We start from the raw sequence: 26,401 nt of genomic DNA, 5'->3' as shown, positions 1-26,401 counted from the left end.
GAAAAAGCATTTGACAAAATACAGCATCCTTTCCTGAGTAAAACTCTTCAGAGTGTAGGGATATGGGGAGCATTCCTCAATATCATAAAAACCATCTAAGAAAAGCCCACAGCTAATATCATTCTCAATGGGGAAAAGCTGAGAGCCTTTCCCTTAAGATCAGGAACATGACAAGGATGCCCACTCTCGCCACTATTGTTCAACATAATACTGGAAGTCCTAGCAACAGCAATCAGACAACAAAAAGAAATAAAAGTTATTCAAACCGGCAAAGAAGTCAAACTCTCTCTCTTCTCAGATGACATGACACTTTATGTGGAAAACCCAAAAGACTCTACCCCCAAATTACTAGAACTCATACAACGATTCAGTAATGTGGCAGGATACAAAATCAATGCACAGAAATCAGTTGCTTTCCTATACACTAACAATGTTACTGTAGGAAGAGAAATTAGGGAATCGAGTCCATTTACAATAGCACCAAAAACCTTAAGATACCTTGGAATAAACCTAACCAAAGAGGTAAAGGATCTATACTCTAGAAACTACAAAACACTTATGAAGGAAATTGAAGAAGACACAAAAAGATGGAAAAACATTCCATGCTTACGGATTGGAAGAATAAAATTGTTAAAATGTCTATGCTGCCCAGAGCAATCTATACTTTCAACGCCATCCTGATCAAAATACCAATTGCATTTTTTAAAGTTCTGGAACAAACAATCTTAAAATTTGTATGGGACCAGAAAAGACCTCGAATCACCAAGGTAATGTTGAAAAAGAAAAACAAAGCTGGAGGCATCACGTTGCCTGATTTCAAGCTATATTACAAAGCTGTGATCACCAAGACAGTATGGTATTAGCACAAAAACAGATACATAGATCAATGGAACAGAATAGAGAGCCCATATATGGACCCTCAACTCTATGGTCAACTAATCTTTGACAATGCAGGAAAAAATATCCAATGGAAAAAAGACAGTCTCTTCAATAATTGGTGCTGGGAAAGTTAGACAGCTACATACAGAAGAATGAAACTGGACCATTCCCTTATACCATACACAAAGATAAACTCAAAATGGGTGAGAGACCTCAATGTGAGACAGGAATCCATCAAATCCTAGAGGAGAACATAGGCAGTAACCTTTTCGACATCGGCCACAGCAACTTCTTTCGAAACACGTCTCCAAAGGCAAGGGAAACAAAAGCGAAAATGAATTTTTGGGACTTCAACAAGATAAAAAGCTTCTGCACAGCAAAGGAAACAGTCAACAAAACAAAGAGACAACCGACAGAATGGGAGAAGATATTTGCAAATGACACTACAGATAAAGGGCTGGTATCCAAGATCTATAAAGAATTTCTCAAACTCAACACCCAAAAAACAAATAATCAAGTCAAAAAATGGGCAGAAGACATGAACAGACACTTCTCTGAAGAAGACATACAAATGGCTAACAGACACATGAAAAAATGTTCAACATCATTAGCCATCAGGGAAATCCAAATCAAAACCACATTGAGATACCACCTTACATCAGTTAGAATGGCAAAAATTGACAAGAAACAACAAATGTTGGAAAGATTGTGGAGAAAGGGGAACCCTCTTACACTGTTGGTGGGAACGTAAGTTGGTACAGCCAGTTTGGAAAACAGTGTGGAGGTTCCTCAAAAAGTTAAATATAGAGCTACCCTATGACCCAGCAATTGCACTCCTGGGTATTTATCCCAAAGATACAGATGTAGTGAAAAGAAGGGCCATATGCATCCCTATGTTCATAGCAGCAATGTCCACAATAGCCAAACTGTGGAAGGAGCCGAGATGCCCTTCAACAGATGAATGGATAAAGAAGATGTGGTCCATATATACAATGGAATATTACTCAGCCATCAGAAAGGATGAATACCCAACTTTTATATCAACATGGATGGGACTGGAGGAGATTATGCTAAGTGAAATAAGTCAAGCAGAGAAAGTCAATTATCATATGGTTTCACTTATTTGTGGAACATAAGGAATAGCATGGAGGACATTAGGAGAAGGAAGGGAAAAATGAAGGGGAGGAAATCAGAGGGGGAGATGAACCATGAGAGACTATGGACTCCGGGAATCAAACTGAGGGTTTTGGGGGTGGGGGGAGAGGGGATAGGTGAGCCTGGTGATGGGTATTAAGGAGGGCACGTATTGCATGAAGCACTGGGTGTTATATGCAAACAATGAATCATGGAACACTACATCAAAAACTAATGATGTAATGTATGGTGACTAACCTAACATAATAAAATAAAATTTTAAAAAATAAAAATAAATTAAAATTTAAATTTAAAAAAAAGTGCCTCATCTGACCTCCCTTTTCCCAAACAGGAACTACTAGACATACCTTACACTTTCTAATCTTCAATACTTTTAACATAGGATATCTTACACTATAATGCTCCCTTCTTGTTCTCCACCTATTTACCCTTCCAAGTTCAAACCCAAAGTCATTTATTCTGTGAAGTCCTCTCTGATCCCCCAATAATACTTTATTTACCCCCACATACCTAACACACACTTCCTAGTACTATATTTTTAAATTTTAATTCATGGCTTATCTTCTTAAAAACTGTTAGCTCCTTGAGAAAAAGACTCTTTCTTATAAAACCTTGTGTCCTTTTAAGAAACCACATGTGAAGCTCTACATAAAGGTGTTTTCTAAATGCAATTTTCTATGTATGTAAAGGTCTTTTCTAAATGCAATTTTCTAGGCTAACAGTGTACAGTGAGATGTCCATGTTCATAGATGATGACACTAGGAGAAGGAAGCATAAATTTAAATGCTAAGAAAGTACTAAATTTGAGTGCACCGTACTGTTTTTGTTTTGTTTTGTTTTGTTTTTAAACCAAACCATGGTGAGACCAATGCATATAGAATATTTGGAACACCTTGGGTAAAAAGATTTTATGAAAATATTTCCAGTTAGGAAAAAAAGAATCATGAGGTAAAAATTTTTTAGTAGTCTGAATAATATAAAGAACAGTAGCTTTATTTTTAAAGTATAATAAAGTTAAAAAAACTTTTTATTAGGAAATATAGTAAAATGATTTGTCTATATGGAAAACAATTATCATTGATGAGTTCCAGAATACATGTAAAGATTTTTTTCTCTAAACATTTGGGATATTTCAATAGTTTTCAGCCAAAAATAGTGGATAAAAACTGCAGATTTCTCTACCTATAAAGAAAGGATTTTCTAAACAAGACATAGTACAGTTCAGTCTTTATCTAAATTATTTACAATCCCTTAATATTAACTAATGATTTACTTTTGTGACACAAGCATGTCTAAGGAATAGGAGAAATAGTTCAATTCAGAGAATCTGGTCATATATATGTATATATATATTTAGTTGTGGTCTGTAACTTACCAGCTTTAAAATTCTCTGCGTATCTCAAAGTTTATCTGAAAATTAGATTTTTTAATAAATGATCTCTAAGTTTCTCTTCATCAGAAAAGTGTTCTGAAATTTCTAAGATGAGAAGCCTCTGTGATTGTTGAACTACGCTAAGGGGCAATTTGACATTTCTTCAGTAGTTTTTGGACTAAATCAAATCTTTCGAACTTTTAAAGGTGATAGAAAGAAAATGACTCAGGCTAACAGTTTCAAAATCTGTCTGGCTTCTGGCATGTTTGACAGAATTATACTAACCCTAACCCTATCAGAACCCTCTTTTCAACAAAGTATATTTCTTTGCTATCAAACCTTTCTTTATAAGCTCTTTGTAAGCCATATGCATCTCAAAAATATGCTTTGACCTTGACTTCAATTTAACCAACATATTTCATGTTGTGGTCCATTTTAGGTAGAGCCAATAATAGTGGAAGCTATTGCATTGTTAATTTCTGGCTAGTGCTTCATAAATTACTTAGACTACCCCTTTCCTAGGAATGAAAAGAAAGCTATATTCATTAAAGTTTCTCAGGGATTACACTAGCAATCCACCTTTGGCTGCGTATTTCCTGCCTACTTATAGGTTTTTTTTAGTGCCTTTTTTGCTGTGAATGTTCCTCTGGCACTTGAGAAATATAGGATTCATGAAAATTAATAAATCAGATGATAAGGTTTCTATTCAAATGCAATTAATCTGATGCAAATATTACTGCAGATAAGGGTGACAGACCACCTTTTGTTTGACCCTCATGGCAGGGATGTGAGTGAATATTAGCAAATGGTGTGCTGATCAAATAATTAAGATCATTAAAACCTATGTTTATCCTGACACTGATTGCAGACAAGGTACATGCTTTTCACATGTCTTCTTGTTTGTGTTGCTTATTTGTTGCTTATTTTGTATGTCCTCAGTAACAGGAATTATGTATAATTAATATGACTTTTGAACCATATTGTACCAAAATTATAGTTACCATGTATATATGTAAACTCTTAATAATAACAGTTGTTATTATTACACCCTCTAGAGAGGAAGAAGCTATAGAAATTGTTCCCAGACCAACTGCACTGCTAGAAGTATTTTGTAAAGTTATGCAAAGAAGGAGCTTACCAGAGTTATGAGCCCGCTGGTGTATCTATGTCCCAAAGGTGGGCAGTGATATAATTGCATAAAGAACACTATTTAGTCATAGATGACAGACTGATGACATCTCAGCCTATAGATGCTTTCTGTGCCAGTAATTTTACGTGGAAGATTGTCTTTTGCCAAATGTAGAGTAGATAATACAGCTATAATACACTGTATCTTTAACTCTGCTATAATAGATGTAGAAGCTTGCTCCATATTGTCTTTTTTTCCCACACACACAGAAAAAACCACTAGATGCTAATGTTAAAATTAAAACAAAATTCAACTTGAGTAAATCTTAAAGATCATATTGGTTTTATTCAACGATTCATAAATCAGGCATCATCCAATCTAGTGGATACAAGGGAGCTCTGAGGAGCTGTGCAAACTGAAAGACTTTTATAGGCAGAAGGGAGCAAAAAAGTGGGTTGGTTACTGCAAAATCATTTTCCTTTAGGGGATGGCAGGGTCTTATCAGGCAGATTACTTAACTAGTGCTGATCAGGTGATTCCTGATTGACTGTTTTAAGATTCCATTCTGGGAGAACCAAAACTATAATTAAGTCTTGGTTTGGTGATGTAGGCTTTAGCATAAGTGACTCCATTTTGGCCCCATTCTCTTGTTTTTAACACTAAGAATAAAAGAATGGCCCAGTAGGAGAGAAGTAAAAGCTATATGAATATTTGAAATAGCACATCCAAGGCACTTTAGTAGAGATATGTGCAATGCACACTGGTAGCACAAAGGAGGGAAAAACTAACTTTCTTTAGCTTTGGAGGAGGGTCTCAGAACAAGAGGATATAGTTGAGAAAGTTCTTTCAGATGAGTAGAAATTTCCCAGACAGTTGAGTAGAGTGATAGTAACAAATGAGACATGAAACAGTATGAAACAGCAGGGTTAGAGAACACCAAGGAAAAATTAGAGGGCCTATTATGCTACTCAGTAATTTGGGGCTTTATGCTCTAGGCAATAGAAAGCCCCAGATGCTGTCTTAAAGCAAAGGAATAGTATGATCATGGTCACCTCTTAGTAAGATCACTCCCACTGAAACATACAGAGTCATGCCAATTAAAGGTAAAATGAGTGGTTTGGAGAGTCTTGTTATAATCGAAGCCTGAACTAAAGTTGGGGAAGAGAGTGAAAGGAAGGGACTAATTTGAAAGGCTCAGGAGGAAGAATGGCCACATAACACTTACATTAAATGAGATGGATTTATTTATTTATTTTGCACTTTACCTAGGCACTTTATTAGATCCTAGGGATACAACTAACTTGAACAGACATAGAACACGTGGCCTAACAGGTAAGACAGAACATTAAACAAACGTTTCTAGTAGGAGATAAGTGCTATGATAGGATGGCAGGGCTTGCTATGGAGCAAAGCACAGGGTCTCCAAACCTAGACAGGAGATTAGGGAATGCTTTCCAGGAGAGATAAAATCTAAACTGAGATCTAAGAAGAGAAGTAAAGGAGGTTGGAGGGGAGATTTTCAGGAAGAGAGGAGAGTATTGAAAAGGTCTTGAGGTAAGAAATGGTAAAATAAGAGAGAAAACCTGAAGGAAATATGTGGAGAGATGAGAAAAGGCAAGAGAAATAATCAGAGGCCAGAACATGGAAGGTCCTGAAGCAAAGTTAAAGAGTTCTGCATTCATCTGAAGGGCAATGTCGAGCCATTTTAATCACAGAAATAACATATATGTCTGTATTTTAAGAAAATCACCCTGGATGTGATATAGAGAAGTCACAGCCAAAAAGGGCCAGCCCTGATGTTTTCTATGTCACTTTGTTTGTCTTCTTTGGTTAAAGGCTTTTCCTCCTACTAACGTACATAATTCATTAAGGCAGAGAAAACATCTTTTTTGTGCATTACTGTATTTCTATGCAGATATTAAACAATTTTTTAATAACACAATAAACGAATGAATAAATGGATTAGAAACAGGATGTTATTATAGGATTCCACGAAATTAATGCAGGGTTTTTTGTTTTTTGTTTTAAAGATTTTTTTTATCTATTCATTTGAGACACAGAGATACAGAGAGAGAGAGAGAGAGTGCATGAACAGGGGGAGAGGCAGAGGGAGAAGCAGGCTCCCTGCCGAGCCAGGAGCCGGACATGGGGCTCGATCCCAGCACCCTGGGATCATGATCTGAGCCGAAGGCAGACGCCTAACGACTGATCCACCCAGGCGCCCCAATGCAGGAGTTTTGACAGGAGTAGAGATAGTGGACATAAACATAATTGGACAAATTCAGGAGATATTTAGAAGTAAAACTGACAGGTCATTGAAAGTGATGTGAATAAAGTTATGAAGAGGCAGGAACAATTCCTAGTTTCCTGCTTCCAAAACTAGGATGACAGTGACGTCTTTGTCAAGTGTATCCACTTAACCATCTAACTTTTATTTTTCATAATTCTCCTGTCCTCAGCTTCATGCTCTTCACTATTTCTTCGCAAATTATTCCTCAGACTGCCCTGCACAATTAGCCATCTTCATATTGGAATCTATTTCCCTTGAGTTCCTCAAAATCAGATTTAAAGCTCACATTTTCACAGATTTGAACAAAGAAAAAAAAGTGATAAAAAATTAGGAAACCATTTATAAGCTAGGCAAGAAGAGATCACATAGCTGAAGCTTAAATGTAAAATAAGATGAAACTGAGTGACCATCATCATTAAAAATTATGGTTGAGGATGAATTATGGGTCAGATATTGGATAGAGATAATTAAAGAACTGTATTCTTCTATTTCAAAGAGAGGACATTTATGTCCCATAATGCATATGTGTATAAAGAATATACAGCAATATAAGTGCCAAATGAGAGGTAAAGAGAATATGGTCTACCTGAACCCAATTGTTGGACATATTCCTATGTAGTGGGATGCAGGGAAAGTTGAAGAAGGGACTTGGGAAGGTCCAGATGTCCTAAATCTCTTCTCAATATAGCTTTGGATCCCTGTTAATGACTATATCAATCCCTGTCTTGTGGGTTTTTCCATCAGAATAATATGATGTACCCCAAGTTCAAGGTATTTGCTCCACTCTGCAGCTGGCAATCTTCCTGGGCAGACATAACTAATACCCGACAGCTGAATGTATTTGGATTGGTATTCAAAAATATTCATAGTGCCAAATGTGAGAAGCACCAATATTCCTACCACTCATCAAATGGGCAATTAGTTATTTAATTTTCCCAGCCCTCAGAATCTCTGTATCCTCATATCCTCTTTGCCAAAAAAGTGATAACAGAAAAAGTGAGATAAAATCAGAACATGTCATCAGGCATATAGAAACTAGACTATCAGCATTAATATTGCTCTCTAGTTTGACGTGTTCACCTTAATGAAAATACCAGAACAGCAAGCAGTTTTCTTCCTGTCTTCTGGGGAAATAAAATGCAGCAGAATCCTAATGCTTTTAATATGATCTATACACTTTGCATAGTCTAAAGTGTCATGGGAGAAATGAATGAGAGAGATAAAAGAATTGCAAAAACAAAAACCAAAAAGAAATGACATGATAGGTGATGTAGTAGTCAAAAAAGGGGATGTGAAGGGAAGAAAAATAAGATCCCTAAGAAAGAAACCATACATATGTGTCTGCAGATCTCTTTTCCACATGAAACTGGTGTGTGTGTGTGTGTGTGTGTGTGTTGTTAGTGTGGTTGGTGTGTGTCTTTTTGTTGCTTTTTTCTGTTTTTTTTATTTTGTTTTGTTTTTAGTGTTAATGAAGAAATAGCCAGCAGCCTTTTCATCCTACTAAAGATACTCTCCAAGCAGTAAGGTAAATATATAAAGAAGAAAAGAGAACTAAATGTGCCTTTTATAGAAGCAAAAAATTCCAGAAGGGGAGAGAAGGGAGGTAGCAACAATGAACAAATCAAAAACTATCAAAAGGCATTGAGGTGGGACTGAGAAAGGAGGATACAAAGAAGTGATACTGGAGAAATTCAAATGGCCTAAAGTGGAACAGAATTTAAAATTCAAGCAGTGTAAGAATTCAACAACAACAACAAAAAATGAATGTAGTAACTAGATGGAAATGAGGGCTCTTACATCTAGGTGTCTTGCTATATTCTTACTGTTACTTTTCAAGGCAGACATTTTATGAAATTAAAATGAATAAAGAACCTTAATCAGACCCACTTTTGCATATTAAAAGATGAAACTTTTTCAGGTTGACTTTCACAACAGACTGCCAACTAATTCCTGTTACCATTATGGAAATGTATAGAGGAAATGTATAGAGGTCTCCCACCCAGATAGTCCCCCAGAAAGTGGGTCTTTATAACAGAATGTGGTGAGTACAGCAACAGAACAGGCTTATTGGAAAAGCAAGGGGGGAAACGGAGTAGCTAACTCAGTTTCCAAAGCAAACCTGAACCCAAACAACTGAGTTAACATGTTAAAATAAAACTGCCTTTGCATGTCTGAGTAAATAAAATAAGAAAAATCAGCAAGTAACTCACTCTAATTTTTGAAGAAACTTTGTTCTCAGTTTCCTTAAAGGCAATAAAGCATGGAATTAACAATGAAACTGTCAGAAAAATAGTAGATGTCCACATCAAAACTATGTTTGAGGAAGAATGGCAGGGTAAAGAGGAAGGATCATAGAGAAGACCAAACCTGGGTTTGAATCCCAGCTCTTTTCTTATTCATTGTGTATATTTTAAGTGGTAACTTATCTGAGACATTTCTCCTTTTACAGAACTAAGACAGTAATACCTATTTATACAAGGGTGTTTTAACATGTGAATATAAATAATTTGTTCATTCAATAAACACTTTCATTGTGTTGATGAGATAGCATAAGCTAACTACTGTCACAAGTGTTGTTGGTTCAGGGGTGAACAAGCAGAGATGATCCCTGACCTCATGAAACATTCTAGTAGATAATATAATATATACATACATGCTCAATAAATTCCAACTAGTATTTTATTTGTTAAAGGAATAAGAAATGAACCCAGGGTAATAGGAAAGAAAATCTTATAAACATAAACTACCACGTGCACGTAGGTGGGTCTTTGCTAAATTGAAAACAAATGTGGATGATTTGGCATAAACTGTACTATTTTGACACGGTACAGACATGTTTGACAGAGTAAGAAAGCTAGCCAATGAAAGAGGTAGATGAAAAAAACATGCCTGGATTTATGTGTATATGTGGCTTCTGTAAAACCTCATCCCAGTCGCCCCATTACATATTCAACAAGATTTCCTAAATTGAAAAATCAGATACACATTGTGTTACTGCTCCCCTACAGACTCACTTTGAGTATCAAGAGAGTTTTCAGTATTATAAAAACAAAATCGAATACCTCTCTGGGTTGGTGAATAGGCTGCATATTTAGCTCATTGTAGTAGTAGAAAATTGACTTATTCAAAAAGGATCTCACAGTCCATGCTCCTCATGGTGCTAAGTCTAAGGAAAATTCCTTCTCCCATTGCATAACTAAGGAAGCTGCCAAAAGTGAAGACCTTGAAATTGAGAGTAGTCTTCCTTCTGTTTTCAGAAGTCTCTGGTATTTAACTCCAGCTTCTTGGGATGCTGTTTTGTTGACAGGTAATGCCCCAGAATAATTACTTCACCCAGAAGAAGAGCCTTTGCCAAAAGCCTGTGTAAATGCTACAAGCTTTCTGTCTTCTTTTCCAAGATTTTGTTTAGGTTGTTACTATCGCAGTGACAGCTCTGTTGAGCTAGCCTCCAGTTCCATAGGCTGTCTCTAAGCTGAGGCATTAGAAGAGCTCCCAAGGAAGCATTGCTCAATGCTGAGGAAATTAAAAATGCTATTAGTCTAGAAATCTCAACAGCAGCAGCCCTATCTCCATGCAGGATCCAACAAAAGCCCGAATAGAATTTCTCACTGAGATTCCAAGAGCATGCCTGCATTTCCATGGTATTGTGAAGAGCTGCAATGAAGAAATTTCAAGGAGCAAAGGCTAAACAAGAATTCTCTATGGAAATGAAATAAAGAAAGAGGTCAAGTGGAGTTAAGAAGGCAAAGAGAATGAGATTTCTTTGTAGGGATGCATTTCTATGATAATTGGAAGAGTCTCTTCTCTGACATTTGTAGGAAAAAAAGCTATATGATGACTATAGATATGTTGGCATTCAATTCAGTAAATGATACACCAAAAATGAAACAAAACAGTAGTCAGTTGTTTATTAGAGTTATAGGTGGGGTATTTTTCTTATTTTTTCTTTGGTATTTTCTCTTTTTTCTAAGAGATGTATGTTGATGTATACATTTGGTCAATAAAAAATATATTTTTTAAAAATAAGATCAAGGGCTCCTAGGTGGCTCAGTTGGTTAAGCGACTGCCTTCGGCTCAGGTCATGATCCTGGAGTCCCAGAATCGAGTCCCACATCGGGCTCCCTGCTCAGCAGGGAGTCTGCTTCTCCCTCTGACCCTCCCCCCTCTTGTGCTCTCTCTCTTTCATTCTCTCTCTCAAATAAACAAATAAAATCTTTAAAAAATAATAATAATAATAAAATAAAAATAAGATCAAATGGTAGGCATCATGAGTTCTCTGTGTTCCATGACCACAAGTCAGGTATCTCTGCTTGATCAGCCCCTTGTGATACAATTCTTTACAACTGACCCACTAAATCCATATTAAACTCAGGACCTTGTTATCCCTACATATGAAGGAGGCAGGGCTGCAAAAATCATAGCAATCACTAACCTAGGATAATAAAAAGAGAGTGATCTATTTCATAGCAGGATGGGGGCTATGTCTTGGAACCCAAAATCCAAGAAAAGCAGTGAACTTGAAATGGGATTGGAACTAGTAACTGGAACAGTTATTCTCTCAAATCTCTCTGGGGTTGTTGGTCTTTCATTTCTGCCTTTTTCTACACATGCTTCATTCACTCTTTCTGCAAAGAAGGTTCTTCCATTTTACTGTTCACATAGTGGAAAATTGCTGTCCTTTTCCAATTGGTTCCTTTAGGCCTCATACTAGACCCAAGGGATAAATAGAGAGGCTATGGTGACTTGAGTTTAAGCACTGGCCCCTTTTCATTATACTCAGATTTTTTTTTTTTTTTTGACAGTAAATTTTGCTCAGTGGTCTCCACTAGTGACAAATGCTTGAAACCTACTACTCCATAACATGCTGCCCCTATTAAAAAAAAAAAAAACAACAGTCAAATTTGGCCACTACTCTGAGGCTTCTGTGGCTAAGCAAAAACTTGAACTAGGACTTTACCCATTTCCTATGTTCTGGAGCTAATGAGCCTAACAGGCTCATCTTTCCACTCTCCAAAATGGTCATTTGACAATCCCTCCTTGTCTTCTTCTCTTAAAATTTCTAACACTTCTTCAAATAACTTAAAAACATATACAATCAGATGAGAACTACCTCCAATTCCCACCACCAAACATAGCTATTCTATCTTTCTTTATATTACAATAGATGAAATTTCCATACATTTATCTCATGCAAAACTCTGTAGCTATACTTTATATCTACATTGCCCAATACAGTAGCCTCTAGTTTTATGTAGCTATTGAGCAATGTGACCAATCAAAATTGATATGTGCTATAAATATAAATTGCACACCAAATTTCAGACTTATTATGATACAAGGAATGAAAAATATCTCAATAATTTTATATTAACATATATTGAAATAATATTTTGATATTTTGGGTTAAATATATTGTTAAAATTAATTTCACTTATTTCTTTTTAGAAATTTAATGTGGCTACTAAGAAGTTTTTTAAATTACATACATGGCTCACATTATTTTATTTTATTTTTTTTTGGACAGTGTTGCTCCATATCCTATCCCTACTTGCGTACCCAATATCCTCACCTCTGCCATTATTCCCCTCTCTTTCCAACAGTATCAGTTTGCCCCTCATTCCCGGATCATTCTCATTATCATACAAGTTTATTTTTTATTCTAATTTTTAAAATAAGAACCTCTTTTGATTTTTCTCTGCATTTCTCTGTAACTCAAAATTCCTCAAAAGATTTCTTTATCTATAATTACTATCACCATTTCTCTCCTATTGAAATACTATCACTATTTTCTCTTAAAGACCATTCCAGTCGGGCTTACCTCTGTTCAGGTCACTATGGCATTCATCTTGAGGAATCATATGGTTGGTTCTACTCTTCTTATTCAATCTCTTGGCAGTACTTGATATGATTGACCACTCACCTCTGGTAATATACTTTTCCCTAGTCTGACCATATAATACCTCCCAGTGGCCTTTGCTGGCTTCTCCTTTTCTTCTGCACTAAAATGTTTCAGCGACCAAGAGCACAATCCTAGACACTTTTATCTAGCCTCCCTCACATAAACTTCACTCACTCATCTGTTCCTGCTCTTGGCTTTAAATATTATCTCTATGCTGGTAACTTCATTATTTATTTCTGGACCCAAGATGCATCAGTGAACTCCAAATCCATAAATCTAGTTGTCTCCTCAATCTTTACACTTGGATTGTGAATAGGCAGCCTAAGCCTTCGCACAACTAAAATCTACTTCTTGACATTCATCTGTTCCTCTTTCATCCTTTACAATCTCAATTATGGCATCATATTGACCCAAATGCTCAGGCCACAGACCTACAGTCTATCAGTCACCATCCCCACATCCAATGTGTTCTCCTAGTCACTTTTCAGCATCTTCACTACAGCCCAGCCACTCTCATGCCTCCCAGATTATTACAAAACCTTCTTCCTCCCTTGCCCCACTTCAATTCTTCTTGCTCAAAGTATATACACTGTCCTTTTTAAACTCAAATGAGTTCATATCACCCTTCTGTTTGCAACTCCTTAATATCTTTGCAATCACAATTGCAAAATAATCCAACTGCCTTAACATGGCCTATTAGGTTGTATAGTATATGACTTTGGTAATATCTCTGATCTAATTTTTCATAGTATTCATCATCTTTGGCCGGGCCCCCAGCTATTCTGAACCTCTTTCTACCTCTAGAACACACCAAGTATGTTCCTGTCTCAGGAAACTTGCTGTTTCTTCCTCTTAGAATGTTCCTTGCCCAAATGTTTGCATAAGTTGGCCTTTTCTTATTGTCTGGGTCTCAGCTCAGTTATACCATTGTAAAAGAAAAGTTCCCCGATTACTCTAGATCATGTGTTATCTCTTCCACACCCATAATCCCTTTCTATTCCATTACTTTATTTTCTTCATTGTATCTGAAATTTCTCTCCCATTAGAATATAAGCCCTTTGAGGAGAAACTTTGTTTCTATTCACTATTGCATGGTCTATGCTCAGAAGAGTACCAAGATCCCACAAAGACTGATGAATGAAGACATCAATGAATACATGAATGGACAATACAATGAAAAGAGACAGGAAAATAATGAACTGTTCTACAATTGTTCTCATAATATGTGAAGAATGCCAATTCCCCCAAGGCTCATACTGAATTTACTGAAGACACTATACTTAGGGAAATCATATCAAGTTTATTTAGCATGAGATGCCAAAAAAAAAAAAAAAATGGAATAATCTAGTAAAACTGAGGTCTTCTATTACCTGCAGCTTCTCCCTCACATCATCCCAAAAGTCAGAATCCTGGCTTTTTGCTGAACTGTGTAGTTTGATGATAGATGTGGCCAAAACAAGGCAGAGAATTCACCAGGTGCAAATCAACATAGCATTCAATTGATTTTTTGCTCTGAATATCAGAAATTTCAGAATTTAGGATAGTTTATAGGTAGATAGAGTTTTCATGAGAGATTTTTATATTTGCAATGCTATACCCTTCCTTTTGGAGGTGGTAAACTGCCTTTCCCATAAGACTCAGTCTTACTGTATGCCAAGAAAATATGGGAGACAATTTATTAAGTGTTTCAGCATCCATAAGTAAAATCATTCCCCTGCTTTGAAGAAGAAATTTTCACTGTCATTAATATTCCACATTTTTTTCTCACTGTCTGATAAATTTCTGTCAAGTTACATTTGGTAGTAAGGCACACAAACTCACTTAACTTAGGAATGGGAAAATGTATCAGAATACCAGAAATGTAGCCAAGCCTCCCAAAGAACGTAATCATTGGGAACCAAAATTACATTCTCCAATTCTCTATTTCTTTTGTCAAGCCTCTGCTAGTCTCCTCTCTTTCAACAATGACTTTTCCCCTGATTCTTCAATTAACATAGCAGAGACTAGCCACATAGGTTCCCTGCTCTTTATCAACCTGTAATGTAAGTACCAACAAAGACTAAATCAATCTGACTTCAAATTCCAAGATCCTGGAAAAGGAAATGGGTTGTCTGAGTTCGGATCATGACTAGAAGTCTGGTACAATGGCTATATTATGGAGTCACCTGGTCCACTGTCTACTTAGCAGTTGTTTTGGTTGCAGAGTTTTTAAAAAAGAGTAAATGCAGATTCTTTAAGAAGCCAGGGTGGAGACAGAGAGGTGGCAAAGAGTAAACTTTTTTGGATGTCTAGTGTAAAACCAAAAATGGAGAAAACCTAACTTCTATTGACTGCTTACTACTTCCCTAGAACACATCAGTTATCAGGGACTATGTATCTCTACTTGCCAAATAAAATCCCCAGTGCCAAGCACTGCACATCACATATAGGAATCCCAATAAATGTGTTTCACAAATGAGTGAATGGAAAACAATTCTCACACAGGAGATATGGAGAAATTATAGAAAATTATAAGCCAGAAGTAAAGGGGAAGAATCATGGAGCTGTGTCTTAAAGAATGAATAAACATTTAATAGATATTGGGGTCTGCAAGCTTGCAAAGATAATGTAGTAGAAAAATTTGCAAAGTATGCAAATAATCCTTGAATTATTAAATAACCTATGCTTTATTTATTAAGGAATAGGGAGCCACTGTGGAAGCTAATGCAAATCAAACTATTATAATCTCCTAATTGTTCTCTGAGTCTCATCTCTCCAATCTTCTAGGACATCACTAGAATGATGATTATAGATGTAATGGAGATGGGCAAGATACCAAAATGAGATGTGGAAATTGCTAATGATAAATTTCACATTATTGACACTAATATTTTCCAAATACTTTCCATCTGTACAGCTTTTAACCTTTATCCATAATGTTTTCATATTTTTCTCTTTTTACCTTAAGCATAAGATTAATGGAAATTTTTTAGCCTACATTAATAGGATAAGAAATGGTGTTGCATTTTTGTTAACAGGTCAGATATATTTACAACTGTGTTTATCATTGGACAGCACTGAGGAGCTCAGAGATAAGCTGTAGGCTTTCTGGGGTGTTTATACATATCACAGAGGAAGGTAAAATGAACAGCCTATCGTTTGCTCCTCAAACAAATGAAACCATGATAAACCAACACTTAGAGATGTGCCTGCCTCTTAAAAAGGTAACACATCTTTTAAAGCTATTTAATCTACTAGTAATGTTGTTTGGTTTCAAAAGGCATATTAAAATAAAGTGGATGTCCTTGATTTTTCTATTTACAGTGGTGAATCTATTTAGATTTTGAATGACATAATTCCTTAAATTTAAATCTCTAAAGCTGGGTTCCATTATTTATAATTATTAAACATATACCCTTAATGCATTTCTAGGAAAACTTAATTTATATTTTTCCATTTTACCTTTATAATCATTCTTTAGGGAATATAAGTTTGACAAAAATATATTGTTCAACCAAAAAAAAATAGGCATTATCAAAACTAGTTTAAAAATATACTCCCTGCCCTTAAGTTGCTTCTGGGGGAAACGGCCATGGAATCAGAAAATTGTCAGAGAATACAATGAGAATTAAACTGCAAGTTAGTAAGGATGTTCCATGAGCCCTTAATGTACACTGGGAGGGTCCTACCCCAGCAAAGTAGGTAGAAATCAGCCTGATTCTTTAATAATAAGAACAAGGCAGCCAGGCAAAAAGGATAAGATATGCTCCTGAGAAAGATGGAGTCAAGAGCTCTGTGCAAATATTGTGTCCATTTGACAAATAATCAATAGATGGATTTAAGCACATAGTAACTCCAGGATTGGAAGTCCTATTTCCTCTGTACTGATTCATTTACTTTCCACCATCTTTCACTATATCCCTTATACAAAGGGATTTTGTGATTACACAAAACAATTGGAAGATTGAAATTATCTGATGACTATAACCTATGGAGCTCATTAAAATCTGAAATAAAAATGGATACTTTTGACTCTTTTAGCATTTTGGTATCAGGTTTATTAATGTTTAAGCACTGTGTGTTATCTCATTTAATTTCACAAAAATGTCAGGAGAAATGCACTGTTTTCTTCATTTTATAAATAATAAAAATGAAGCAGAGAAAAAGTTTAAGAAAATTGCCCAAGATTTCACAGTTAATAAAACAGCAGGGCTAGTATCTAAATTCAGGCAGTTTAACTCCATTAGCTGTGCATTTTAATGGTACACAATACTGACTACCAGACTCATTTTAATATTACTATAACTAGATTTGTGGAACAAACAGGCAATGAACTGATACATATTTCTTAAATGATATGTCATTTGTGTTTTTTCCATGCATCTTATATTGTCAGATAATAACGTAAATGTTTGTTCATGTTTGAAAAGTTGCTGGACGAATAAATCCTGAAATAAAGACTACCATAGAAAGGGCACACTGTATGCTTGTGAACTTAGACCCCAAATGAACATCAAGGGCAAACTTAGTGAAAGCGTTGGACTTTAAACTAAGGAAAGAAGTTCTTTAAATATACAGGATAAAAGTTCAATTTACTAATAAGGAAAAGAAAATTGGATTTCTATTAGGGTTCTCAACAAAAATATTTTTAAGGAAAGAAAAATATAAGTCAACATTTTATATCCAGCTAATCTGTCCTTCAAGTATAAAGACTACAGACAGTTATTAACATATAAAATCTTAAGAATGTTGATCCCAAGAGACTTATCTATGAAATAAAATAAAAAATAAGCTGTAGACAGCTATAGAATAATTTCAGAAGAGTCAACCTAAGATTTGCAGTTTAACACTAAATATATTTAGCTATAATACCACTATTAGAAGGTGTAGATTATTGTGACTAAATAATATTAAGAAACACAGGGTCTGAACATATAGAAATAATGTAATTAATAAAAATGGGAGGAAAAGGAAAAAATAAAATCCATAGGCAATGAAGCATGCTGACGGACTCACAGGTATCATCTGTGAGTAGAAGTTGTCGCTTGTAACTAACAAACAAGTAGAATAAATTAAGTACAGTTAATATCATACATATTAGAGCAAAAAAATATATTAATAATATAAAATTGGAAGGTAGAAGACAGGAAGGAGTAAAGAGACAAATTCCTTTATTGCTTGTAGTGGAACTAAGAAAGATTTCAAAGAGGAGATATTAATAGAAGCATACCACTATAAAGAAATGTAAGTCTTCCTAAGTTCCAGAAACAAAACAAAAACAGTAAAATAATCATGTAGTGAAAAATTCAGTATATATAACAGAAAAACATGCAACAACTGACACCAAATACAAATAGACAATTTATGTTAATAAGCAGAAAAGATGAAATAAAGATTACTTACTGATGAAACTAAGATTTTTCATATTGGTTATAACCAGAGTTGGATTTTTATGTTTACAAGAGGCCCACATAAACCAAATTTATTCACAAAGCAAATATGAAAAGAATTAGGAAAAAGAATATACCACACAAATGCAAATAACATATTCTGATAAAATGCAGTCTTAATGTCAAACAAGATAATATTCAGGACCAAAATTACTAACTGCAACAATGAAGAACGCTTCATAATGCTATTAAGATCTCCATAGCAAATTTATAGCAATAACTTTAATAAAGCAAAAACTACAAAAAATAAAAGAAGTAACAGAGATGTACACTAATCACTAATAAGAGATTTTAACACAGTTCTCAGATCTAGATAGATTAAGAGGACAAAAATACTATTAAGGATATAGAACACCTAAGAAAGACACACAATATGTAAGCCTAATAAATAAATTGAATTGTTTCTTATGGAAAAATGTATCTTTTTTCCAAGCACACATGTAATTATATAATTATGAAAAACTACCCAATATTAGCTCAAAAAAAACTTAAAATTTTCAAGAAAATAGAAATGCAAATAAGATACTCTAATCATAATTAATGAAATTGGAAATAATTAGTCAAAAAAAGAAAGGACGGCAACTCTTTTCAGAAACTACAATTAAATATCTGTGCATTAAGTCTATTGTGGAGAGGCCAGCTTTCCCCTGAGGTCTGACAGATGGTGACATAGAAAGATCATGAATTCACCTCCTCCCAGAGACACACTGAGTCTACAACTACATATGGAACCATTTCCTCTTAAAAAAAATTAAAGACTGGCTAAGTAATGACTACACGTTGGGTAAAGAAGAAAAAGTGGGTAGGAGAGGCTGGGAAACAATCTCAGTAGTGGTGACTCACAACTGGAAGGGAACTCAAACCCCAGAGCTTCTCCCTAAGGAGCAAAGGTTTCAAACCCCACATCAACTCCCCCAACTTTTAAGACGTGAGCCTGAGAGATGAACTCCCAAATATCTAATTTTGAAAACCAACAGGGCTGTCATCCCAAGACCCATAGGATGGTAGTGATCTAAGAAATGCCTCTTAAAGGACCTGTGTGCTTGGACTCACCCTCTCAGGGACCAGCTCACCTGCTTATATTAAAATCTCAGCCATAGGGGCAGACACTTTTTTTTTTTTTTTTTTTTTTTTTAGAGAAAGAGTGGGTAGAGGGGCAGAGGGAGAGGGAGAGAGAACATCTTAAGCAGGCTCCACACTCAGTGTGGAGCCCAAGCATGGGGCTGGATCTTTGATCCTAAGATCATGACCTGAGCTGAAATCGAGTCCAGTTCTTAACCAACTAAGCCACCCAGGCTCCACAGGCACATATTTTAACACACACAGACAGACACACACAAACACACACACACCCCTAGGAACCTGCAGGAACCCTCTCCAGGGATGGAGACTGGTGGACACTTGTCTTTGCACTCTCCCTTTGATGTGTTCCAAAGTACCAGTGTCTCCCAGAAGGGAACATTTACACAACATATCTGATGCCCCAATTTTTGCAGCTGCCGCCCAGGGGATGCCTCTTGATTGCCTGGCTCTAGAGGGAAGGGGAGCTTGCATATTATTACAAGAGACTGTAATAATCAGTGTCACCCAGGAGCGCATACCCCTGTCTAGTGCCATGATTTTTTTTGAATGATGCCATGGCACACCTCTACATTGCCTGGTTCTAGTGGGCAGTAGGGTTAACTTCTGCTCATGGGTCCCACAGGACTATAATCAGAGGGGACTGGCTTTAGGGTTTTTTACAATCGGTGACACTTAACATGTGGAACTTTATAAAAACAGTGGGTTCTGCTCTAAGAGAGCTGGGAAGGAGATAGGAAACTGAGTCCCCACCCTTAAAGAGATAGCACAACAAACAGCTCCATGGAGGTACAGCATAGAAGCAGTAGTTTGAAAAATGTCTGGCATATATGGGAAGGAGATTTATTTAATAATCTCAGAGTGTGTGAATTTTGGGAGACATCAGGAACAAAAGAGTAGGAGGGTGCCATTTTCATTCCCTACTGCCCACCTAGATACACAGACACCTGTGAAAACCAGTTCAGTGCCAACGCTCTCCACCTAGCTTGCTAGTAGTATGACCTGTCCCCTTGTTCTATTGACATGCCCCCTACAGCCAAGCCTTGGTTCCAGGTCCTCTCCCACAGCAGACCTGCACAAACCTTGCTAAAACCATGTGCCCCACCCCCACGTTCTCCTGCAGAGCTTCCTGCTCCAATGCGATCTTGACCAGAACCCATCCAAAGTGGTGCTGCAAGCGTGACAGTATGCAAGCAGCCCAGATAGTGTCCAGCACCACTCCAAAGTGACTCCTGCCTTGGGGAGAGGGAAAAATAATCACACACACCAGTCCAAGTGCAGCCCCAGCAGTGGGCTGGGGGCAGACATTTGATCTGACTGCAGATCCTACCCACCAATAAAAACTTCCCAGGAGACAACACAGGGGAAGTGCCCTGCAGTTCTATGCTATTGCAGCTCTGGCAAAAGTCTGGTCTCACTGAAGTCAAGCCTAAGGCAGCCCCAGACTCGTCCATTAACAACGTAGGGGTCAAATCCTGCCCACAGTAGGCAAAGAAAGTCATTGCAGGTGACTGGACTGAAGGCAAGGGTGGCTTCACCACAATAGGGTACATGCAACACACATAAAAGATACCACTGAAGCACCAGGTTTTGGTTAATAGGAGACATTGCTTTGCAGGGCCCTATAGGACCTCTTCTTCATAAGGCCACTATTTTCAAGAGCAGGAGATGAAGCTGACTTTCTTAATACATAGAAACAGACTCAGAGAATTAGATAAAATGAGCGGACAGCGGAAAATGTCCCAAATGAAAAAACAGGACAAAATCACATCAAGAGACCTAAATGAAATGGAGATAAGTAATATGCCTGAGAGAAATTAAAGTAATGGTCATTAAGAGAGACAGGAAGATGGTGATGGAGTTGCAAAACCCAAGGCTCACCTCATCCCACAAATACAACCAGATAACTATCAAATCATCTCAAATACCCCAGAAATCAACCTGAGGACTAGAAGAACAAACTCCACAACTAAAGGGAGAGAAGAGGCCACATCAAAGAAGGTAGGAAGTATGGAGATGTGGTTTAGGGGAGAAACAGATCCTGGCTGCTATGGAGGGGAGGGAGCCATGGTTGCAGAGAAGGGTGAGAGAGAGGAACATATAGGGGAATGCACAAGGAAAATGTTTCCTCATAGCCATTGGCTTGGAAAATGAGAGGGGCTGAATTTTGTGAGTTCTTGCAACTAGCAGGTTTTAAGCCTGGAGTTTTAAAGGTCAGCAGGCTTGGCTGGGATAGAGCCTGGAAGGCACTGTGCTGCTCTTGGAGAGAAGGCAGGCAAACAACCCAGGGGCAGACAGTGTGGAAACAGCGATCTGAAGAGCATCTGGGGCGCAAAGTGGGGAGATTATTTGCTCTTCTTGGAACATGTCCCTGAGAGGCAGCATTCACAGAGAGACTTCTCTAGGAACAAAAAAGCTTGCCAGTGCCACTTCCCCATTTCATTTCCCTGCTCCTCAGCATTAATACAGAGCCACCTGCAGGAAGCAGTACAGCATGGACACTGGCTGCCTAACTTGCTTACCCTAAGCCCTACGCCCTGCTCTCCAGTGGAACTGCCCTTCTCAGTCACAGTGTGGTGGGCCCCTCCCCCAGAAGATGAGCACAAGCCCCTGCCCAACCATGTCTCCTGACCTGAGAGTTTTGCAGGGCCTCAGTTTCAGTGGAGTTGGTGTCAGGTCTCATTTCACAAGCAGACCAGAGCACACCCTAGTTAAAACTCATTACATTCAGGTGAGTGACCAAACACTGCCATCCTTCAATAACCATGAAGAACTTCTGCAGATGACTGGCCTGAAGAATAGAGCAGCCAAAACACAACAGCAGAGTACATGTAATACACACTGGGGACACTCCCTGAAGTGCCAGGCCCTGGGCACCACATCACCTCTTCTTCATAAGGTCATTACTTTCAGGAACAGAAGACATAACTTGCTTTTCTAACACAGAGAGGCAGGCAGAGACTTAGACAAAATGAGAGACAGAGGAATTTACCCCAAATGAAAGAACAAGATAAGGCCACAACCAGAGATCTAAGCAAATCAGATATAAGTAACATGCCTGATGGAGAATTTAAAGCAACAGTCATAAGGATACTCATTGGACTTGAGAAAAGAATAGAAGACATCAGTGAGACACTTACCACAGAGACAGAAGAGTTAAAAAAAGAATCTGGGATGAAGATTGTGCTTTCCTATCTTGCAAGGCTAGAATGGTAAGGCCTCCCTGCAAGACTCAATTTCAGGACCACCAATCCTTCACCATCTGAACCAGGAGGGTGTCAAGTGGACACCTGCAGGGGTTGGACATGCTCGGGGCTAACTAAGAGGCCTCTCAGATGCTTAATTTCCCTCACTTAGGTTTATGGTGGGGCATGAAGAGGATGGCAGGTGAAAAAGCTGAGAAGTCAGATATTAAGGAGAGGAAACCTGAAGCCAAGAAGACTGATGCTTGTGGAAAGGTTAAGAAGGGTAACCTCAAGGCTAAAACACCAAAGAAGAGGAAGACCACTGCATCAGAAACCCTGTCCTAGACAGAGGAATTGGCAGATATTCCTGATCAGCTATGTATTTCAGAAAGGCCAGGTACAAGAGGGAGTATTCAGCAGCTAAATCCAGGGTTGAAAAGAAAAAGGAGAAAGTTCTTGCTACTGTCACAAAACCAGTTGGTGGTGACAAGAAGGTGGTACAAGAGTGGTTAAACTTCACACAATGCCTAGGTATTATCCTACTGAAGATGTGCCTTGAAAGCTGTTGAGCCATGGCAAAAAAACTTTTCAGTCAGCATGTGAGCAAACTGTGAGCTACATCACTCCTGGGACCATTTTGATCATCCTCACTGGGTGCCACAGAGGCAAGAGTGGGGTTTTCCTGAAACAACTAAGTAGGGGCTTGCTACTTGTGATGGGCCCTCAACTGAGTTCCTCTGCATAGAACACACCAGAAATTTGTCATTACCACCTCCATCAAAATTGATATCAGCAGTATGAAAATCTCCAAACATCTCACTGATACTTGCTTCAAGAAGAAGCTGAATAAATCCAGACACCAGGAAGGTGAGATTTCAACACAGAGAAATATGAGATTACAGAGCAGTGCAAGGTTGATCAGAAAGCTATGGACTCACAAATGGTGCCCCAAATCAAAGCTGTTCCTCAGCTTCAGGGCTACCACTGCTCTGTGTTTTCTCTCACAAATGGAATTTATCCTACAAATTGGTGTTCTGAATTTCTTACAGAGAACTTAATTAAATAACTGATCTATTTTAAAAAAAGGGAGAGAGATGAAGAATGCAATAAATGAGGTTAGAAACATGCTCAATGCAATGAACAGCAGGCTGGAAGAAGCAGAGGAACAAATTAAACAACTAGAAGACAAATGGAGAGCAATGAAGCTGAACCAAAGAGAGGAAGAATTATGCTAAATGAGAAGAGACTGAGGGAACTCAGTGACTCCATCAAATGTAATAACATTCATACCATAAGAGTCCCAGAAGAAGAGAGAGAAAAGGGGGGTAGAAAATTTATTTGAAGAAATAATAGCTGAAAACTTCCCTAATCTGGGGAAGGAAACAGACATCCAAATCCAGAAGGCACAGAGAACTTCCATCAAAATCAACAAAAGCAGGCCCACACCAAGACATATTGCAATTAAATTTACAAAATATAGTGATAAAGAAAAAATCTTAAAAGAAGCAAGACAAAAGAAGTCATTAACTTATAAAGGAAAATCCATAAGTTTAGTAGGAGATTTTTCAGCAGAAATTTGTTAAGCCAGAAGAGAGGGGCATGATATATTCAAAATGCTGAATGGGAAAATGTGCAGCCAAGAATACTCTATGCTGCAAGGCTATCATTCAGAATAGAAGGAGAGACAAAGTTTCCCAGACAAACAAAAACTAAGGGAGTTCATGACCACTAAACCAGCCCTGCAAGAAACCAAAAGTGATGGTATAAAGGTAGAGAACACAAAAGCAGTAAAAATGAATATTTCTGTAAAATACCAGTAAAAAAACTCACAAAAAAAGGAACAAAATAAAATAACATATACCCAAAACATGGAGAAGAGAGGAGAAAAGAATGGGCTCACATTTAAATGACCATCAACTTAATATAGACTGCTATATGCATAAGAGGTTATATACAAACTTAATGGTAACCATATATCAAAACCACTAATAAACATGAAAGAATGAAGAGAAAGAAATCCAAATATTTCACTAAACAAAATCAGCAAAACATGAGAGAAAGACAAGATCAGAAGAAACCTCCAGAAACAACTATAAAAAGTAATAAAATGGCAATAAATATATACCTATCAATAGTTACTTTGAATGTAAAGGCACTAAATGCTCCAATCAAAAGACAAAGGTTATCAGAATGGATAAAAAAAACAAAACCCTTCTATATGCTGCCTACAATAGACTCATTTTAGACCTAAAGACACCTGTAGATTGAAAATGAGGGGATGGAGAAACATTTATTATGCAAATGGTTTTCAAAAGAAAGCTGAAGTAGCAATACTTATATAGGACAAATCAGACATTGAAACAAAGACTGTAACACGAGACGAAGAAGGGAACTATATAATAATAAAGAGGACAATCCAACAAGAAGATATAACAATTGTAAATATTTATGGACCCAACATGGGAGCACCCAAATACATAAAACAATTAATACCAAACATAAAGGAACTAATTGATAATAATACAATGATAGTAGGGAACTTTAACAGCCTGTTTACATCAATGGACAAATCATCTAAACAGAAAATCACCAAAGAAAAAATGACTTTGAATGACACACTGAACCAGATAGACTGAATAGACATATTCAGGGTATTCCAAACTAAAACAGCACAAGTGCACATGGAAAATTCTCCAGAAAATGGATCACATGTTAGGCCACAAAATAGGCCTCAACAAATTCAAGGAAATTCAAATCATACTGTGCACCATTTCTGACTACAACACTATGAAATTAGAAATCAACCACAAGAAAAAATCTGGAAAGAGCACAAGTATATGAAAGTCAAAGAACACCCCACTAAAAAGTGAATGGGTCAGTCAGGAAATCAAAGAAGAAATTTAAAAATACATGGAAACAAATGAAAATGAAAACACAAGGGTCCAAAACCTTTGGGATGCAGCAAAAGTGGTCATAAGAGAGAAGTATATAGTAATACAGGGCTACCTCAAAAAAGGAAGAACATTCTCCAATAAACAACCTGACCTTACATCTAAAGGAGCTAGAAAAAGAACAACAAACAAAATGTAAAACCACCAGAGGGAAGGAAATAATAAAGATTAGAAGAGAAATAAATGATAGATAGAGAAACTAAAAAAAAAAGTAGAACAGATCAATGAAACTAGGAGATGGTTCTTTGAAAAAATTAATAAAATTGATAAACTTCTAGACAGATTTATCAAAAAGAAAAGAGAAAAGACCCAAATGAAAAAAAATCACAAATGAGAGAGGAGAAAGAACAATCAACACCACACAAATACAAAGGATTATAGGAAAATAGTATAAAAAGCTATATGCCAACAAATTGGACAACCTAGAAGAAATGGATTAATTCCTAGAAATAGATAAATTACCAAAACTGAAACAGGAAGAAATAGAACATTTGAACAGACCAACAACCAGCAAAGAAGTTGAATCAATAATCAAAAAACTCTCAACAAACAAAAGTCCAGAACCAGACAGCTTCACAGGTGAATTCTACCAAACATTTAAAGAAGAGATAATACCTATTCTTCTCAAACTATTCCAAAAAATAGAAGAGGAAGGAAAGATTCCAAATTTATTCTATGAAGCCACCATTACCCTGATACCAAAACCAGATAAAGACACCACAAAAAAAAAAAAGAACTATACGTAAATATCTCTGATGAACATAGATGCAAAAATCCTCAACAAAATAGTAGCAAACCGAATCCAACAATTCATTAAAAAAGTCATTCACCACGATCAAATGGGATTCGTTCCTGGGTTGTGAGGGTGGGTCAATATGCACAAATCAATCAACTGATAAACCACATTAATAAAAGAAAGGATAAAAACCATATGTTTATTTCAATAAATACAGAAAAAACATTTGACAAAGTACAATATCCATTCATGATAAAAAACCCTGAACAAAGTAGGTTTAGAGGGACTATACCTCA

General features: G+C 36.9%; 1 long non-coding RNA gene and 1 pseudogene across 11 annotated transcripts in view; one reads left to right on the top strand and one right to left on the bottom strand.

Moving 5' to 3' along the window:
- Window positions 1-26,401, bottom strand: part of LOC118549718 (uncharacterized) — a 289,756-nt gene that overhangs the window by 148,346 nt on the left and 115,009 nt on the right. The gene's annotated exons all lie outside the window — the stretch shown is intronic.
- On the top strand, window positions 22,614-23,484 carry LOC118549721 (large ribosomal subunit protein eL6 pseudogene; annotated as a pseudogene).

The sequence above is a fragment of the Halichoerus grypus genome, chromosome 1, assembly GCF_964656455.1.
Source record: "Halichoerus grypus chromosome 1, mHalGry1.hap1.1, whole genome shotgun sequence".
Taxonomy (NCBI): Eukaryota; Metazoa; Chordata; class Mammalia; order Carnivora; family Phocidae; genus Halichoerus; species Halichoerus grypus.
Note: the sequence above shows the minus strand (reverse complement) of the source record. Positions and strands in the feature narration are given on the sequence as shown.